Source organism: Ailuropoda melanoleuca, chromosome 16, assembly GCF_002007445.2.
Source record: "Ailuropoda melanoleuca isolate Jingjing chromosome 16, ASM200744v2, whole genome shotgun sequence".
In the NCBI taxonomy this organism is placed as follows: domain Eukaryota; kingdom Metazoa; phylum Chordata; class Mammalia; order Carnivora; family Ursidae; genus Ailuropoda; species Ailuropoda melanoleuca.
Genome location: NC_048233.1, coordinates 8,642,396 through 8,656,818, shown reverse-complemented (window position 1 = coordinate 8,656,818; position 14,423 = coordinate 8,642,396).

The window sequence follows — 14,423 nt, the reverse complement described above, 5'->3', positions numbered from 1 at the left end:
GGTCATGCTCCTGGAGTCCCGGGATCAGAGCCCCAGTTGTTGGGCTCCCTGCTCAGTGCGGTGTCTGCTTCTCCCTTTCTTTCTGCCCCCTCCCCTGCTCATGCTCTCTCTCTCTCACTCACTCTCAAATAAATAAATTAAATCTTTAAAAAAAAAAAGAAAAAGGTATCTTTAGGCAATTTGAGACTGAATGCCTTCCTGGTACCTTGAATGATGGAAGCTTCATCTGCCTACCCGTCAGGTTTACTCCTGTTTTCTCTTCCAAAATTGAGCTGATCCTGCTCTGAGCCTAACTTTCTCCATATTTCATGCTTACGAAAATTCTCCTTTCTCCTTGAATGGGAAATTCACGTGTGCACTATCCTCTAAATATAGTTCCATGCACACTTTCTCTAAGTATTCGTTTGACTCACAGGCAGATGGTGCAAACCCAGCTGGTCTCCCCACTTCTGGGCCTTGCTTTTGATGACATCAAGAAGTGGATGTTGCTAGCCACAGGCTCCTCCCTCCCCTGCTTCAGGGTGTGTGTGTCAAACCAACTATGTTACACCCCGGCAGAGGTGCAAACAACTTGCAACCTCTAAGGTTACCCTTCTTCCGGTACCGAAGCAGCTGCAACCCAGTGAAGAAAGAAATCTGAGGAGAAACAGAAAAGAAGATGGAAGAGGTTCAGACAAAGGGAGTTAGCAGATGGGAGAGTAATGAAAGGGTGGCATCAGGGCAGGGGACCAGGACGCTGGAAGATGGGGATTCGCAGATCCCATGGGAAAAGGGAATTTGGGAAGTGTGGGGAAGAGTTCTCGAGAGACCTGAAACTTTACAGGGTAGAATGGAAAGACATCAGGAGCACAGCTGAAGAGAGGCAGGACTGTCCCTATAGTTTTATCAACTCAGGGAGACAAAGATGTGGTTAAAAATACAACACTCCAATCAACACTGAAACCCTGTGTCATTTAGCATGTTCACTAACCAAACATCAGGGAAAGTGAGTTGTTGAGGTTCTCTGTGGTACAGAAAGGAACATGCGGCCACAGTTTTTTCTTTTTCTTTTTTTTTCTAAAAACCAGTCGAGCAGCACCAGAAGCAGCGGTCAGACAACAACTTCTGGGCAGAACCTAAGGTGGAAAAAGCAAATGCTGTTTATATAAATAGAGGTGCAGAGCCCATAGCTTCCTGTTGACAAATCAAGCTTCACTTCATCTCAAACCCTCAATTTTTTTTTTTTAAGAGCCGATAAGGGTTTTTTTTTTTTTCTTTCAATTTGTCCAATCACTTTCAGGAAGGTTCTGGGTTTTTTTCCTAACCCAGGAGGTCCTGTTCTATCTCTGCTAACTTTCTCTGTCCTCTCCCTTTTCCTTTCTTCTATTAAATGTGTAGCTTTTTGGGGTACATTATTAAATCTACATGATGAACCATGAGGACTGAATTCAGGATGATCTCTGAAATTTGTGAGATTCACCTCTTCCCTTCACCCGGAAAAAGAAGAACAGACAAACTCTGAGCGAATATAAGTTAACAGTTAAATGGAAAATAACCTGAATGACCCCGAAGGAACTGATGGGCGTTGAGGTATCCACTGTGTCATTATATAGTTTCCTAATATGTTGTTCTGTCCCTAAGGGTCAAACACAGAGTTACAATGAAGGATAATGGACTGCCCAGAAAAAGTTTTCTTCCATGTATATGTATACATACACATGCATATGGATAAAATTACATTCATATACCTATCCATCCATTCCCAAAAAGGGATAAGATTTTCAGAGGAAGGGAAACAATGTCGGGTTGGTTTTATTTCAAGATTTGATTTACTTAAGTATTCTCTACACCCAACGCAGGGCTCAAACTCACAACCCCGAGATTAAGAGTGGCATGCTCCACTGACTGAGGCAGCCAGGCGCCCCAACAGAGTATTATTAATATAAAAAGCTTATGAAAATGTGTAATGTTAACCTCAAAGTCAATAGGTGTTGGAAACAAAAATTACTTCGAAAATGTTCACATAAAATCATGACTGACAGCTCCTCAACTGGCTATTCAGAGAAACCACTTTGCTGGAAGGTAACCTATAACTTGGTCGTGTTAAACTATGCTCTCATGTTGCCATTATCTCATAGAAACTGGGATGGAAGATCTGGCACGGTGTAGTAAGTAGTAAAGTGTAATAATTTATAAGTCATAAATTGAATGTGTTAAGTGCAAGTCATAAGAATCACAATACGTTCTAATGACATAGGGCAGGAATGATTTCTTTCTTGCCACACAGCAGCCAAAAATATATCATCTATGCATGGGGCGCCTACACTCAAATCAACATAGTTGTAGGTATAATAAAATATATATTTACATCATCCTGTTCATTTTAGCATAAAAGAATTCGTGTTTCTTTCAGGGCCAGTCCTGATGCAGCACTCACTAGCTGTGTGTTCCTAAGTGAATAGCTGCTCAACTGTAAATTTATGGGAGTTGTTCTGAGAATGAACAAGATCATGTATTCAAAAGGGTTAGCACCTGTAATATTATATACTTAATATAACAGTTAAGATTTTTTTCTACTGATGGATTGGTTTCTCCCTAACTGTTCTCGAGTAGGTTTACTCTTCCTTCCCTAGTCACAAAATGAGATAACCCTTGCTGATTAGGCACTCAGCAGACAGGTGTGCAAACCTGTAAAGGTTATACAATATCACCAATACTAGTTTCTCTCTAATTCAAGGTTTCTTTTCTTTTTTTTCCCTTAAGATATGTATGTATGTATGTATGTATGTATGTATGTATGTATGTATGTATGTATTTGACAGAGGGAGGGAGGGAGAGCACTCATGCACAAGCAGGGGGAGCTACAGACAGAGGTAGAGGGAGTAGCAGGCTCCCCAGCAGAAGAGAGAGCCAGACATGGGGCTGGATCCCAGGACCCTGGGATCAGGACCGGAGCCAAAGGCAGACGCTCAACCAAGCTGAGCCACCCAGGCTCCCTAACTTGAGGTTTCTAATTTAAACTTAAAAATTTCCAGCACCCAAAATCTTAAGAGAGCAGGATCTGGGGTTAGTTTTTGTAGCCGCCCCCCCCAAGGCCCCTCAGCCTCTGGCACACTCGGCCCTTGGAATGCCCTTAGGGTCTGGTGTGGCTATGCCCGTTTCTCGAGACCTTGCCCAAATGCCTGTACACCTCTCGGCCCTCTCCAGGACGGGAGCGCAGGTCCGGCCCGTGCCACAGCCCTTGGGGGAGTCCAGGGCCAGCTGATCTAAGGCGAGGATCTCGCCTCCGTCCCTGAGGATGCGTCTCTGGGCGTGGCCGTACACGCACAGTTCACACAGATACAGTTTGGCACCTTGGGGACACACAACGTCATCTGATACTGTGCCTACAACCACAGCTGTTTCGTCATCTCAGCCAGGAAGCTTCATCTTCCAATGGTCTGGAGAAGGGACCGAGGAGGCTGAATGGGGAGACTCAAACCTTTCTGGCACAATCTGGTTGAAGGTGTAACTGGTTCATCTGGCCAGACAGCTGTTCAGCCTGCCCAGCCTTCGGTAGATGCCCTAGTTCTTGGGTCCTTGAGCTCAACTTTTCGGTCCTTGTTGTGGCGGATGGCGATTTGCATGACGCCACCTCCTACTCCAACTAGCCCAGATTAAATTTAACTTTCAAATGTTTTTATCAGGTTGTTTGTTATGAACCTCATATTTCATTCTGAGAACCCCAGGAGGTGGACAGTTAAAGGGATTATTGCGCCTATTTTCCTGACAGGGAACAAGGTTTTGAGACGTGGAGAGAGAGGTGCTACCGACTTCATAAAATTTAGCGCAGTGGAACCATGGCTGAACTCACCAATGCTAAAACGTTCGTTCCACTGCAAAAGGAAGATTTGAAGACAAAGGTGTTCGAAAGTCAGAAATGAGTTGTGAAAGGTTCATAAGAGAGTCTAAAGCTTTTCAAAAATTGGAATTAAAAATCCGGTTTTCTTAAAGAAAAAAAATTAGATTCTGAAGATAACCATATTTACTATTAGTCTGTTCTTGGTGGGAAAACAGTGATTTTTTCCACATGATTAGCATACCCTCAAAGGCTACCTTCAGACATCACTATGCGTATCACCTTTGTTTTCCTCACTTCTGGACTTTCTCCTCCACGTATACATACTAACTGCTAACATCATGCATGAAGAAAGAATAGCGCTGTCATCACTCTCCTCCTTTTTCTGGCTGTTGAGTCCCTGAAGTCTCTGAATTAATCAAGAATTTTTGAAATTCACTTAAAACAAAAAAAATCTTAGAGTACAACTCAGCAACATTGAGTACGTACATTCTCCGTATCTACTTCCAAAGCTTTTTTTAAGTTTACTCATTTAAGTAACCTCTATACTCCACGTCCCCAAGATCACGACTCACATGTTCTTCTGACTGAGACAACCAGGTGCCCCCCTACTTCCAAAATTTATCCCCCAAAAGAAAACTCTGTATCCATTACGCAGTTATGCCCTATTCCTCCTCCCTCCAGCCCCTGGGAAACCACTGATCTGCTTTCTGCCTCTCAGGATTCACTTATTCTGGATATTTAATATAAATGGAATCATACACTCTGTGACCTTTTGTGTCTGCCATAATCATGCTTGTTAAGATGATCTGTATGAAGGGGTGCCTGGGTGGCTCAGTCAGTTAAGTGTCCTACTCTTGGTTTCAGCTCAGGTCCTGATCTTCAGGCCCTGAGTTCAAGTCCCATGTTAGGCTCTGAGCTCAGCACAGTCTGCTTGTCCCTCTCCCTCCCCTCTGTTCTTCTGCCTGCTTGCATGCAGGCACTCTCCTTCTCTCTCAAATAAATAAATAAAATTTTTTAAAAAAGGTTATTTTTGGGTGGCATAAACAACTAGTTACAGAGCATATCCAAGATAACTGTCTCAATCGGGAGAGCTTTGACTTTACTTCTTCATATGCTGTAGCCATATCTCCTCTATGGAGCCTATGGATGGAGGTCTAAAGTAACGAGATGTGTGGGAGACAGGACCATGCTGAATACATTAACCAAAATGCTGAGTGCACTGGATGAGTTAGTGGTGTTTCTTCCTACTCTTACTGATATAGTTGGCTCTTCCAGTCTCCCTCTGATAGAGGGAAGAGATCTTTGTTGGTACTTTTAGCCAACGGATGTGTGAGTGGAAGAGGAGGAAAGATGTGAGGATTGTGGGGGAGGAAGAAACCAGGCTACACACAGTTTGGAGTGGCTGATATCAAGCAGCTGTTTCTCAGATCTCATCAAGAATACTGACTATAGGGGCGCCTGGGTGGCGCAGTCGTTAAGCGTCTGCCTTTGGCTCAGGGCGTGATCCCGGCGTTTATGGGATCGAGCCCCACCTCAGGCTCCTCCACTATGAGCCTGCTTCTTCCTCTCCCACTCCCCCTGCTTGTGTTCCCTCTCTCGCTGGCTGTCTCTATCTCTGTCAAATAAATAAATAACTCTTAAAAAAAAAGAATACTGAATATAATAAAACCAAGAGCGTGTGATTTAATTATTAGTGACAGAACAATTATTGAGAAGAAAGGCAATCATCAGCACAGACTCTACAAAAACAGAGGAAGAATTTGCCAGTATGGTGCCAGGACTTCCTTAGAGCAGAGGGTGATTTGGTTTCAACTGTTCAGGACTATTTAGAGAGAAAGGGAATGGCAATTCTAATATGCTACACCTTCTTTAGGAACTGTCCCTTATCCACGTCAGAGCTGTTTTGTCAGGATTGAAATCATCACTCCTTGTGTTACATCACTGAGCAAACAAATAACATGGAATTTGGTCTTTGGAATGAACTTTCCCACAGAAAGAGAAAAGATCTCCTTGCTATTTGGAGCATCTCTCATTTTCCCTGGCACTCCCACTGGCTAAAAAGCAATGAGGCAAACACTCGCCAATTTTTCAAAACTATATGATGTCAAACAAACTCGGAATTTTAGAGCGAAGTCATACAAACACAGAATTTTAGAGCTGGGAGAGATTTGAGCTCCGCTAGGCCAATATTTTTCAAAGTTAGCTTCCAACCGGACCACCTGCTTTGGAATGAATGGCTGCTTGTCAGAAAGGCAGAGAACCTGGGCTGCATTCCAGACTTACTGAATAAACTCTCTGGGGATTAAAGACTGGAATCTGCAATTTTATACACTCACTCACACTGAAGTGTGAGAACCTCAAAACTCCTCACATTTTATTACTCATCAGAGGATCATGTGCTCCCATAACGTGCTGATGATCACGGTTGACTGATATTTTTAAAATCTGGCCTTCTTTTTTTTTTTTTTTTANATTTTATTTTTATTTATTCGACAGAGATAGAGACAGCCAGCGAGAGAGGGAACACAAGCAGGGGGAGTGGGAGAGGAAGAAGCAGGCTCATAGCAGAAGAGCCTGATGTGGGGCTCGATCCCATAACGCCGGGATCACACCCTGAGCTGAAGGCAGAGGCTTAATCGCTGTGCCACCCAGGCGCCCCTAAAATCTGGCCTTCTAAATATATCAGTTCTATAAGATATTTTATAAAACCAGTTCTTTATAGAATATCCGCCATGCACTAGGCAACATGCGCAGTCACACTTGCTTACATTATCTTTAACAATCCTGCCAAGACAGTTGTTTCAAATCTGAGCTTCAGTGTTCATGTCTGAAAACTGGGATAATAGTCTCCACTCTTATACTTCATACACGCAACATGGTCGGAACAGAAGCTGGCATTAAGTATGTGCACAACGAAGGCTAGCTGTTATTACTATTTTTTTCTTCACATTTGACACACGGGGAAACTGAAACAGACGCGCTCAGACACTCTGCTAGGAAGTGGCGGAGACGATTCAACTCAATGCGCCTAATTTCAAAACCTAACTTTTCCCACTACTCTCTACTATTTTTCATTATGTGCATGATCAATGAAGCTTCTTTCGTCGCGACTTTTCCCATCGAAAATAACTTTTTCTTCAGCCCTTTGCCCTGCCCTAGGCTTTTGATGAATACTTGTTTGTTCTCTCAACCTCAGTGAGACCTGGGCAGCTGCACAGCAGAGGCTGAGTGAGTAATTCCTGTATGTGTTTAAAGGTCTGTCCCTCAACGTGTTCATACCCCAGAGAAATTCAGTAATGTGTCTGGCAGCCAACTGAGAAAAACAAAAATCAGGAAATGCAGAAGTTAAAGCACTCCAAAAACCACACTTCACCCACACGGATCCCTTTTTGGGCTTTTTCAAAAACAAGACAGTATCATATTGAACAATCCACCTGGTGTCCAAAAACAGCAGCCTGGGGAGTCATTATCGGAGCATCTTGGCTCACGGACCCAGGAATGTGTGCCCTGGAGGATTCCCAGGGGGCCTTTTGGCCTCACAGGCTGGCCAGAGTGAGACCTCGCCTTGGGCTTCCCATGATGAAGACCAACAGTGGTGAAGTCCAGATGTCCAAAACTTCACTCAGCCACCAGAGGCGTAATTTCCAAGTCGTGTTGTTTTTGTTAAAAATAAACTAACCAGGTTGTCCTGTGGTTTTTCAAGAGAAGTTGGTGAGGGGAGAGGGTAATTAGTAAGGAAAATAAGTTTTAAAAATAGCAAAATGAAACCTCACAAAAATGGTTTCTTTAATTGTACCAACTCCAAATGCCCAGGAATGAAAAATGCTATTTCAATTATAAGAGATGTAATTTTCCTTCCTTTCAAAGAAAGGGAAATAGGGACTGCAGCTTCCGGGGGAGAAAAATTATTTTATGCTGGACAAATCATGCCTTTTCCATAGCTTTTTATTTATAGCCATTGTGCAAGGTATAGAACTCTCTACTTTGTTCAAAAGCTTTCCATAAGAAGCTTACAGGAGGGGCGCCTGGGCGACTCAGTTGGTTAAGCGTCTATCTTGAGCTTGGGTCATGATCCCAGGACCCAAGGATCGAGATCCAGGGACTGAGCCCTGTGTCAGGCTCCCTGCTCAACGGGGAGTCTGCTTCTCTCTCTCTCTCTCTCTCCCTCCCTTTCCCTTCATCTCTCTTGCAAAAAGATAAAATTTAAAAAAAAAGCTTACATGAAATATGAATAACATCTCAATTTTATCTGTCATCATCGTTTTGTTATGAGCCATCACTCAAACCAAACTAAGCTACTCACTGTTTCTAAAACAGATAAAAGCACATCCACACAGTCCCTGCCTTTGCTCATGGGGCTTCTGTTACCTGGAGAGAGGATGATTAAGTTTTTATCAGGCATATTCCACATATTCCAAATACCATGCTTTCACATTCACACACAGTAGCAACCTGAGCTCGTGGCATTAAGTGGATGATGCATGTCCTGTTACTGGAATTATACAGGAGGTTAGGAGACAACGGTTTTGGGATGCTTTGGGATTCATGCTTTCTATGGAGAATTAGAGAACCATTGTTCCTCAAATTTCCCCGAGTAAAATAGGGGCACCTGGGTGGCGCTGTCTGTTAAGCGTCTGCCTTTGGCTCAGGTCATGGTCTTGGGGTCCTGGGATCAAGCCCAAGTCGGGCTTCCTGCTCAGCGGGGAGTCTGCTTCTCCCCCTCTGTGCACTTGCGCGCTCACTCTCCCTCTTTCGAATAAATAAAATCTTAACAAAAAAAAGTAAAATAAATGCTGATGATCTGAGGATATAATCCCAAACAACTCACGTTAGGCTGATATTTCCCTGGAATCTATGTTTTTATTCTTGACATTTACATGAGGCTGTATTAGCAACCACACTTGTGTGCCTGCCAGGTGTAGGCTGACCCTACATACAAGGGAGAATCACTGCAATCGTCCATGTTTTGAGAACCTTTACTTTTTATACGAGGGTGGGAAAGGATACAGGGAAAAGTCATAAATGTAGGAGAGGATATTGGGGAAAAGTCATAAATCTAAGGAAAATGAATGAGCATATTATATTCTACTTTAAATAATCTTTGCTGACTCCAAGGGGGCCAGGATTCTTTCATACCCTTTGAAGTTAACATTGCCAGGATGAATCTTCCACAAAAATATTTTTTTTTCACTATTCAGTAGTGAGAGATTTTTTTTTTTTAAGATTTTATTTATTTATTCGACAGAGATAGAGACAGCCAGTGAGAGAGGGAACACAAGCAGGGGGAGTGGGAGAGGAAGAAGCAGGCTCCCAGTGGAGGAGCCTGATGTGGGGCTCGATCCCATAACGCCAGGATCACGCCCTGAGCCGAAGGCAGACGCTTAACCGCTGTGCCACCCAGGCGCCCCCAGTAGTGAGAGATATTAATGCATTAATGGTAATACATTTTTCGTTAATGTATATTGAGGACGTTTTCTAGTTGTTTATGACTGCTGGCAACCTAGGAAGTTTTGACAATTGTTTAAATGAGTAACGTTAAGCTTAGGTTCAAAAAAATAGGGGCGCCTGGGTGGAACAGCGGTTAAGTGTCTGCCTTCGGCTCAGGGCCTGATCCTGGCGTTACAGGATCGAGCCCCACATCAGGCTCTTCCGCTATGAGCCTGCTTCTTCTTCTCCCACTCCTCTGCTTGTGTTCCCTCTCTCGCTGGCTGTCTCTATCTCTGTCGAATGAATAAATAAATAAAGTCTTTAAAAAAAATCTTTAAAAATAAATAAATAAAAATAAAAAAGTAAAGCTGGTAAACTACGTCTTTGTCATTTGCTTAAAAAAATGCAAAGGGTATTTGGTGCATTCTTTCCCGAGTGGGGCCTGTAAAAATGAAATGAAATGAAATGAAATGAAAATAATAAAATAAAATAAATAAAAATGCTGTTTCCCCTAGTCTTTGGAAAACTTTTATGTTCTAGGGTAGCATGACGTATTTACCCTGTAGTTTAGATCTGATATACTGTCATGCATTCATATTTAAGTGTATTTCCAAATATGCACATGTCATTTGGAGAAGCATAGAGCTAGATACACACTAAGGTTCTTGAACTCTGAGAAATTATCATTCTGTAATTTTTATTTTTTTATTTTATTTTTTATTTTTTAAAAGATTTTATTGATTTATTTGACAGAGAGAGACAGCCAGTGAGAGAGGGAACCCAAGCAGGGCGAGTGGGAGAGGAAGAAGCAGGCTCCCAGCGGAGCAGGGAGCCGGATGCGGGGCTCGATCCCAGGAGCATGGGATAACACCCTGAGCAGAAGGCAGATGCTTAACGACTGAGCCACCCAGGCGCCCCTCATTCTGTAATTTTTAAATTATTTTTTTAAAGTTTATTTATTTGAGAGAGAGACAGAAAGAGGGAGAGAGCGGGGAGGAGCAGAGGCAGAGGGACAAGCAGACTCCACGTGGAGTGCCAAGCCCAATGCAGGGCCAGATACCATGACCCTGAGGTCACCACCAGAGCCGAGGAAGAGCTGGACCCAAACAACTAAATCACCCAAGTGCCCCTGATTCTGTAATTTTTGGATTTGTCTTTCATTGATATTTATTCTTTTATATTATTATTTAAGTATTTTGTCTATTTTTAAAGCTTTAAACAAAATTATGAATTCCTTGAAGAACCAAAATATGCATTGTTCCCCTTCAAAGCTCAGCCTTATGCTTTCTCATAGTAGGCCTTCAATAAATATTAATTGAATGAGTGTTTCCCAAGACTGCATTCATAACTTACAAGAGCACTTTTTAAATTGCCCTCAAAGCAGAACATCAAAACGTTATTTCTTTCCAGAACTTTCATTTTCACACAATAAGTATTTAAAACTTTTACATCTGTTGGAGAAAAGCTTCTTTATACAGTCTATGCACTGAAAAGATTTTCAAACAGGAGATATACAAGAATGTACTTACGCTGTGTTCATAGATTTTGCTAACACCATATAAAATCTACATTATAGATGAAGTAAGTATCCACAGATAACTCTGCCTCAGAAACCAACTTGGAGGAATTGATTCCAGAGCCACATTTTTTAAATTAATCTCCACACCCAACGTGGGGCTCGAACTTACATCCCCAGACTGGAGATCAAGAGTCACATGCTCCACCAACTGAACCAGCCAGGTACCCCCATGACCACCTTCCTATATTCTCTCCCACACCCCCTATTCCTGTATGCTTCCCCATGTGCTGCATTTCATTTCCCAGTGGTGCCTGGCTGAGACTCATGCCCCATCACTGAACTGAGAGACGAGAAAAATATTCCAGCTAAAAACATGACCCACATATACTGTTGACAAAATAAAGAGCCCCAAAGTGCATGTTTCCATTATATTTAGATTGAATTCCTTGCTAGATACCTACCTGTATCATGTGGGAGAGAAATTATATCTTCCATAAATAATTCATTGAGCTTGCCTGACACACACACACACACACACACATATATATGTATATTTAAAGATCTTATTTATTTATTCGACAGAGACAGCCAGCAAGAGAGGGAACACAAGCAGGGGGAGTGGGAGAGGAAGAAGCAGGCTCATAGCGGAGGAGCCTGATGTGGGGCTGGATCCCATAACACCGGGATCACGCCCTGAGCCGAAGGCAGACGCTTAACCGCTGTGCCACCCAGGCGCCCCTTGCCTGACACATATAGCCAAACCTAGCTCTAAGTGATGCAGTAATACAGGGGGAAATCCTTCTCTGTAGTTCTTTTTTTTTTTTTTTTTAAAGATTTTATTTATTTATTTGACAAAGATAGAGACAGCCAGCGAGAGAGGGAACACAAGCAGGGGGAGTGGGAGAGGAAGAAGCAGGCTCATAGCAGAGGAGCCTGATGTGGGGCTCAATCCCATAACGCTGGAATCACGCCCTGAGCCGAAGGCAGACGCTTAACCGCTGTGCCACCCAGGCGCCCCATCCTTCTCTGTAGTTCTGGTAAAGCTTCCGGAAGCTGATATGGCCAACCTGATTACGGTTCCGCAGGGTTGGTTTTACCAGCCTGACAGTGCTGCATGCACAGTATGGGGCTTGGGTCCAGATGTCAGGTGTAGCTTTTCTCCTTCTCAGCTACTGACCAGGCTCGTGAAAAGTAGAATGAAAATCTCTCCCCAGCCAGAGGCTGAGCAGAAAGGAGGGCCCTTATGTAAGGAGCCATTGGGTCTTTTAAAGTGATCATCAGAGTTTCAGCCAGAATTTTTTTTTTAAGATTTTTTTTCCTATGTCTACACCCAATGTGGTGCTCGAACTCACAATCCCCATTCACATCAAGAGTCGCACACTGTACTGATTGAGACAGCCAGGTGCCCCTTGGCCAGAGTTTGTGTGTGTGTGTGTGAGTGCCTATGTCTATGTCATTCAGAGGAGTTGTCATTCAGAAGGTGACTCCACTTCTAGTTTTGAAAACAAGGACTCATGCTGTATGCAACTCTTCATTGTGACACTATGCACAATATCCGAAAGGTAGGAACAACCCAAGTGTCCAGATGCATGGGTAAGTAAAATGTGCTATAGACACACAACGGAACATTCTAAATGTATTAACCATAAAAAGGGATGAAGTTCTGACACATGCTATAACATGAATCTTGGAAACATACAAAGTGAAATAAGCCAAACACGACTGGACGAACATTGTATGTTTTTCACTTACATGGAATATCTAGAGTAGGCAAATTAAGAAAGTCGATCAGAGGTTACCAGGATGTACAAGGAGGGAATGGTGAGTTATTGCTTAATGGGTATGAAGTTTCTTTTTGGGGTGATGAAATGTTTTGGAAACAGTGGTGATGGCTGCACAACATTGTGAATGTAATTAATGCCACTGAATTATACACTTAGAAATGATTAGAATTGCACAAAATGAAAACAAATCAAACCAAAACCAACCAAAGAGGCATGTGGATCAGCAATGGGCCAGTTTTCTTATTTCTGGCTGGAACAAAAGGGTATAATTTGATGAGAGAATACATAAAGGGAACTAACAGAGCTCGGCATAACCATGAGAAGTGCAAGCAGCAGTATCATTTGGGCTGTTGGGAAATTTCCTTCTATTTTTTGGATTTAGAGATATTACATCTCTAAAAATTGATATTTATCTTTTGGGAGGATGTGTGTGTATGTAATCTCGGGACAACTGGATGAAACTATGGTAAAGGCCCAACTCTTACCTGAGGAGATAATCTAAAGGGAACAGACTGCCCATGGCCCTGCCCCACTGTGGTCTCTGCAGAGGAATTTGTAAACGCCATCCCCCGCCTCCCTGCACCCATCTGTTCCACGAAATTCAGAGTGCCAAAGGTGACTGGATATCATCTTTCTGGTGCCCTCAGAATCTTTTTCAGAAATAAAGACTTGGAAAAATTAATGTCTAGATAGGAAATGGATCCATGGGTGAGAATAATCCAGGAGAATACAAGGTCGAGTTTCCCTGTAGAAGTGAGAAAGAGAGGCTTTCTGACCGAGAGTAGACTGGAGGGCAGGAATGGTGTGTAGTCTTGAGCAGAGCCCTGTGAAGAGCCTAATTCTTTTGAAATTCATTCTAAACTATAAAAAGCCAAAATTAGCCTATTTTAAATTATGTCTTCTTTCGCATGTATTCTTCTCTTGGATTTCTCCAACACTTCAGTGAAATCCCTATACCTTAACATTTTGGTGTGCTTTATTTGAGGCAAGTGAGAGAGAGCCTTGTAAAGCGAAGTGAAGCTTCCTCACATTAAATCCACTCCCTCCTTAGACAGTCTCTGAGAGTGAACTAGCATCAGGTCATCCTTGGCTGGGTACCCACCGCAAAGCCAAGTAGAATTTGCAATCCATAGAATCAATAACCAGGAGCACAACTCAGGAGCATACAAGAGACTTTGTCCCCATCACAGTTTTCCTAAATACATTTACTCTGTCTTTAAAGTGCTTAGTATGGTGACTAACATAACATAATAAAAAAAATAATAAAGTGCTTAGTATAGTGTCTAACCATAATAAGCACTCAAAACTACCAGCCGTTCCATGCATTAACCCACTCCAGAGTAATTTCCCTTAATGTCCCAGGTTTGACAGAGTGAAGGGAGGAATAGGGCAAATCAGAAAGTCTAAACTTCTATGGTTTAACAAAGGATGTGATTAGAAAGTTTCTGGGTCAAGGCATGGAGTGTTAAGATGAAGCAGCGAATACTGCCTTTCTTCCATAACCCAACCATCAAAGAATCTCCCACTGAGAAGGGGAACTAAGACACTCTCTATTACCATCTCCCAACCAGGAGTCCTTCTACTGATCAGAGGCTGGCCAGTTTCTTGTTATATGATGTGTATTTTTCTTTCACAGCAAACATCACAGTTTCGATGACATAGTTACAGATCCTGTTACTTGATTACTGTGTTTTTCCCACCTGTAAGTTCGTGAGATCCTTCTGTATTCATCCATTCAACATTCATCCAGTGTCCGCTATATGCCGACCAGGCACTAGGCACTAGGAATACTGTCGTGGGGGAAAACAAAGACAAAAATCCCTCCCCTTGCAGACCTAAGAATCAAAGAGGAACATAGATCACAATGCATTTT